We start from the raw sequence: 6,491 nt of genomic DNA, 5'->3' as shown, positions 1-6,491 counted from the left end.
ACCATTTCCACCCTGGGAAAAAGCCTCTGAGAGTCCACCCGATCTATGCCTCTCAACACCTTATATACCTCTATTAGGTCTCCTCTCATCCTACGTCTCTCCAAGGAGAAAAGACCGAGCTCCCTCAGCCTATCCTCATAAGGCATGCCACTCAATCCAGGCAACATCCTTGTAAATCTCCTCTGCACCCTTTCAATCTTTTCCACATCCTTCCTGTAATGAGGAAGGAGGGGCTGGTCCTCCAACCAATCGGAGTGAATGAGAGGCGGGGCTGGGAGTGGAGCATGCGCAGTGTGCGGGATAGCGATGGGTGATTTGATGTCAGTGAGTGGAATGGCGGCTCGGGGGGCGCGATGGATCCGGCGGGTGGGCGGAGAGGATTCATAACCAGGTTTGTGTACAGCGGAAACTCAGAGAATGAAATCGCCGGTTCCCCGTTTGGACCCAGCGGAAGCCCAGTATTGTTCCCCGTTTCTGCCCCGAGTTCACCGCCGCCATGTTTCCAGCGGGGCTGTGCGCCTGTGCTGCCGCCATCTTTGTGAGGGGCAATGTGAAGTGAGCGTATGCCCAGTGCCATGTTTGTGAGGGGCAATGTCAGGAGAGCGCATGCCCAGTGCCATCTTGGTCTGGGTTTGACCAAAGGGCAGAGGTTAAAGGTGAGAGTGTTTCAGAGGGGATGTGGGGACAATGTTGAGGGGGGCTGAAGAAGGGGCTTGCAGCTCCGAAGGCTTGTGTGGCTTTTGCTACCAAATAAACCTGTTGGACTTTAACCTGGTGTTGTTAAACTTCTGACTGTGTTTTCCCCAGTCCAACGCCGGCATCTCCACATCATGACAGAATGTTGAGCAGACTGTGTTGCAAATCTGGAACTCGCTGCCTGAGTGGCTGCTGGAGGCAGGGACTCTCTGATTGAAGAAGCTTCTGGACAAACACATCAATACACAAGGTATCGTCGCTGATAGTCCAATTACATTGATTGGACTCAATTGGTATTGAGGGGGCGAGTTGTGGGGGGAAGTGGGGCAAGGGGGAGGGGTTGAAGGGTGCGAGAGGTTGTGGGGAGGGGATGCGGGGTTGTGGGGGGTTGAAGGGTGTGAGAGGTTGTGGGGAGGGGGTGAGGGGTTGCGGGGGGCAAGGGATGAGGGGTGGTGGGGGAAGGTAAGTTTGCTGATGACACAAAGGTTGGTGGATTTGTGGATAGCGATGAGGACCATCAGAGGATACAGCAGGATATCGATCAGTCCAAGACTTGGGCAGAGAGGTGGCAGATGGAGTTTCGTCCGGACAAATGTGAAGTCATGCATTTTGGAAGGTCTAACACAGATAGGAAACTTACAGTAAATGGCAGAACCCTTCAGAGTATTGATAGGCAGAGGGATCTGGGTGTACAGGTACACAGGTCACTGAAAGTGGCAATGCAGGGGGAGAAGGTAGTCAAGAAGGCATACGGCATGCTTGCCTTCATCGGCCGGGGCATTGAGTTTAAAAATTGGCAAGTCGTGTTGCAGCTTCATAGAAGCTTAGTTAGACCGCACTTGGAATATAGTGTTCAATTCTGGTTGCCACACTACCAGAAGGATGTGGAGGCTTTGGAGAGGGAATAGAAAAGATTTACCAGGCTGTGGTCTGGTCTGGAAATCAGCCTCCCACCATTCATTTGTTTATTTCTATGATTCAGGAATCCCAGTGGGTTGTGGCTGAGGCTTTTTTCCAAAGAGTGGGAGCTGAGAACTGAGCTCACACTGGAGACTCTGTGTCTTTTTTCACTGCACCGCCCCCCCCCCCCCTTGCTTTGCTTTGCTTTCAATCAATTTCTTGTGTTCCCTCGCACTCTTTCCTGTCCCCATCACTCTCTTCACCATCACTCCCACGCACTCTCAATTTCTCTCTCCACACCTTCATCCTCCCCCTGCTTCACTCATGCCCTTCAGAGACGGAAATCTGCCGTCCTTACCTGGTCTGGTCTACATGCCATTCCAGAGCCACAGCAACATGTCTGACTCTTAACTGTCCTCCCAAATTGCATAGCAAGCCATTTTGTTCAAGGGCACAGTGGGTTAACACTGCTGCCTCACAGTGACACGGGTGACACAGTGGGTTAACACTGCTGCCTCACAGTGACACGGTGACACAGTGGGTTAACACTGCTGCCTCACAGTGTCACGGTGACACAGTGGGTTAACACTGCTGCCTCACAGTGACACGGTGACACAGTGGGTTAACACTGCTGCCTCACAGTGACACGGTGACACAGTAGGTTAACACTGCTGCCTCACGGTGACACGGTGACACAACGGTTAACACTGCTGCCTCACAGTGACACGGTGACACAGTGGGTTAACACTGCTGTCTCACAGCGACACAGTGGGTTAACACTGCTGCCTCACAGTGACACGGTGACACAGTGGGTTAACACTGCTGCCTCACAGCGACACGGTGACACAGTGGGTTAACACTGCTGTCTCACAGTGACACGGTGACACAGTGGGTTAACACTGCTGCCTCACAGCGACACGGTGACACAGTGGTTAACACTGCTGCCTCACAGCGACACGGTGACACAGTGGGTTAACACTGCTCCCTCACAGTGACACAGTGGGTTAACACTGCTGCCTCACAGTGACACGGTGACACAGTGGGTTAACACTGCTGCCTCACAGCGACACGGTGACACAGTGGGTTAACACTGCTTTCTCACAGTGACACGGTGACAAAGTGGGTTAACACTGCTGTCTCACAGTGACACGGTGACACAGTGGGTTGACACGGTGACACAGTGGGTTAACACTGCTGCCTCACAGTGACACGGTGACACAGTGGGTTAACACTGCTGCCTCACAGCGACACGGTGACACAGTGGGTTAACACTGCTGCCTCACAGTGACACGCTGACACAGTGGGTTAACACTGCTGCCTCACAGTGACACGCTGACACAGTGGGTTAACACTGCTGCCTCACAGTGACACGGTGACACAGTGGGTTAACACTGCTGCCTCACAGTGACACGGTGACACAGTGGGTTAACACTGCTGCCTCACAGTGACACGGTGACACAGTGGGTTAACACTGCTGCCTCACAGTGACACGGTGACACAGTGGGTTAACACTGCTGTCTCACAGTGACACGGTGACACAGTGGGTTAACACTGCTGTCTCACAGCGACACGGTGACACAGTGGGTTAACACTGCCGCCTCACAGTGACACGGTGACACAGTGGTTAACACTGCTGCCTCACAGTGACACGGTGGCACAGTGGGTTAACACTGCTGCCTCACAGTTAAACGGTGACACAGTGGGTTTACACTGCTGTCTCACAGTGACACGGTGGCACAGTGGGTTAACACTGCTCTCTCACAGTGACACGGTGACACAGTGGGTTAACACTGCTGTCTCACAGTGACACGGTGGCACAGTGGGTTAACACTGCTCCCTCACCGTGACACAGTGGGTTAACACCGCTGCCTCACAGTGACACGGTGACACAGTGGGTTAACACTGCTGCCTCACAGCGACACGGTGAAACAGTGGGTTAACACTGCTCCCTCACAGTGACACAGTGGGTTAACACAGCTGCCTCACAGTGACACGGTGACACAGTGGGTTAACACTGCTGTGTCACAGTGACACGGTGACACAGTGGGTTAACACTGCTGTCTCACAGTGACACGGTGACACAGTGGGTTGACACGGTGACACAGTGGGTTAACACTGCTGCCTCACAGTGAGACGGTGACACAGTGGGTTAACACTGCTGCCTCACAGCGACACGGTGACACAGTGGGTTAACACTGCTGTCTTACAGCGACACGGTGACACAGTGGGTTAACACTGCTGCCTCACAGTGAGACGGTGACACAGTGGGTTAACACTGCTGTCTCACAGTGACACGGTGACACAGTGGGTTAACACTGCTGCCTCACAGTGACACGCTGACACAGTGGGTTAACACTGCTGCCTCACAGTGACACGGTGACACAGTGGGTTGACACTGCTGTCTCACAGTGACACGGTGACACAGTGGGTTAATATTGCTGTGTCACAGTGACACGGTGACACAGTGGGTTAACACTGCTGTCTCACAGTGACACGGTGACACAGTGGGTTGACACGGTGACACAGTGGGTTAACACTGCTGCCTCACAGTGAGACGGTGACACAGTGGGTTAACACTGCTGCCTCACAGCGACACGGTGACACAGTGGGTTAACACTGCTGTCTCACAGCGACACGGTGACACAGTGGGTTAACACTGCTGCCTCACAGTGAGACGGTGACACAGTGGGTTAAAACTGCTGTCTCACAGTGACACGGTGACACAGTGGGTTAACACTGCTGCCTCACAGTGACACGCTGACACAGTGGGTTAACACTGCTGCCTCACAGTGACACGGTGACACAGTGGGTTGACACTGCTGTCTCACAGTGACACGGTGAAACAGTGGGTTAACACTGCTGCCTCACAGTGACACGGTGACACAGTGGGTTAACACTGCTGCCTCACAGTGTCACGATGACACAGTGGGTTAACACTGCTGCCTCACAGTGACATGGTGACACAGTGGGTTAACACTGCTGCCTCACAGTGACACGGTGACACAGTGGGTTAACACTGCTGCCTCACAGTGACACGGTGACACAGTGGGTTAACACTGCTGCCTCACAGTGACACGGTGACACAGTGGGTTAACACTGCTGCCTCACAGTGACACGGTGACACAGTGGGTTAACACTGCTGCCTCACAGTGACACGGTGACACAGTGGTTTAACACTGCTGCCTCACAGTGACACGGTGACACAGTGGGTTAACACTGCTGCCTCACAGTGACACGGTGACACAGTGGGTTAACACTGCTGTCTCACAGTGACACGGTGACACAGTGGGTTAACACTGCTGTCTCACAGCGACACGGTGACACAGTGGGTTAACACTGCCGCCTCACAGTGACACGGTGACACAGTGGTTAACACTGCTGCCTCACAGTGACACGGTGGCACATTGGGTTAACACTGCTGCCTCACAGTTAAACGGTGACACAGCGGGTTTACACTGCTGTCTCACAGTGACACGGTGGCACAGTGGGTTAACACTGCTCTCTCACAGTGACACGGTGACACAGTGGGTTAACACTGCTGTCTCACAGTGACACGGTGGCACGGTGGGTTAACACTGCTCCCTCACCGTGACACAGTGGGTTAACACCGCTGCCTCACAGTGACACGGTGACACAGTGGGTTAACACTGCTGCCTCACAGCGACACGGTGAAACAGTGGGTTAACACTGCTCCCTCACAGTGACACAGTGGGTTAACACAGCTGCCTCACAGTGACACGGTGACACAGTGGGTTAACACTGCTGTGTCACAGTGACACGGTGACACAGTGGGTTAACACTGCTGTCTCACAGTGACACGGTGACACAGTGGGTTGACACGGTGACACAGTGGGTTAACACTGCTGCCTCACAGTGAGACGGTGACACAGTGGGTTAACACTGCTGCCTCACAGCGACACGGTGACACAGTGGGTTAACACTGCTGTCTCACAGCGACACGGTGACACAGTGGGTTAACACTGCTGCCTCACAGTGAGACGGTGACACAGTGGGTTAACACTGCTGTCTCACAGTGACACGGTGACACAGTGGGTTAACACTGCTGCCTCACAGTGACACGCTGACACAGTGGGTTAACACTGCTGCCTCACAGTGACACGGTGACACAGTGGGTTGACACTGCTGTCTCACAGTGACACGGTGAAACAGTGGGTTAACACTGCTGCCTCACAGTGACACGGTGACACAGTGGGTTAACACTGCTGCCTCACAGTGTCACGATGACACAGTGGGTTAACACTGCTGCCTCACAGTGACACGGTGACATAGTGGGTTAACACTGCTGCCTCACAGTGACACGGTGACACAGTGGGTTAACATTGCTGTGTCACAGTGACACGGTGACACAGTGGGTTAACACTGCTGTCTCACAGTGACACGGTGACACAGTGGGTTGACACGGTGACACAGTGGGTTAACACTGCTGCCTCACAGTGAGACGGTGACACAGTGGGTTAACACTGCTGCCTCACAGCGACACGGTGACACAGTGGGTTAACACTGCTGTCTCACAGCGACACGGTGACACAGTGGGTTAACACTGCTGCCTCACAGTGAGACGGTGACACAGTGGGTTAAAACTGCTGTCTCACAGTGACACGGTGACACAGTGGGTTAACACTGCTGCCTCACAGTGACACGCTGACACAGTGGGTTAACACTGCTGCCTCACAGTGACACGGTGACACAGTGGGTTGACACTGCTGTCTCACAGTGACACGGTGAAACAGTGGGTTAACACTGCTGCCTCACAGTGACACGGTGACACAGTGGGTTAACACTGCTGCCTCACAGTGTCACGATGACACAGTGGGTTAACACTGCTGCCTCACAGTGACATGGTGACACAGTGGGTTAACACTGCTGCCTCACAG

The 6,491-nt window shown here is 53.7% G+C and overlaps 1 long non-coding RNA gene across 1 annotated transcript in view; it reads left to right on the top strand.

Moving 5' to 3' along the window:
* Positions 1–286: 286 nt before the first annotated feature.
* Positions 287–6,491, top strand: part of LOC144482093 (uncharacterized) — a 71,205-nt gene continuing 65,000 nt past the window's right edge. Inside the window, exons 1-2 of the long non-coding RNA XR_013495852.1 lie at positions 287–391; positions 808–946. This is a non-coding gene — a long non-coding RNA (uncharacterized LOC144482093). The remainder of the gene's footprint in view (positions 392–807; positions 947–6,491) is intronic.

The sequence above is a fragment of the Mustelus asterias genome (assembly GCF_964213995.1).
Source record: "Mustelus asterias chromosome 26 unlocalized genomic scaffold, sMusAst1.hap1.1 SUPER_26_unloc_11, whole genome shotgun sequence".
Taxonomy (NCBI): Eukaryota; Metazoa; Chordata; class Chondrichthyes; order Carcharhiniformes; family Triakidae; genus Mustelus; species Mustelus asterias.
Note: the sequence above shows the minus strand (reverse complement) of the source record. Positions and strands in the feature narration are given on the sequence as shown.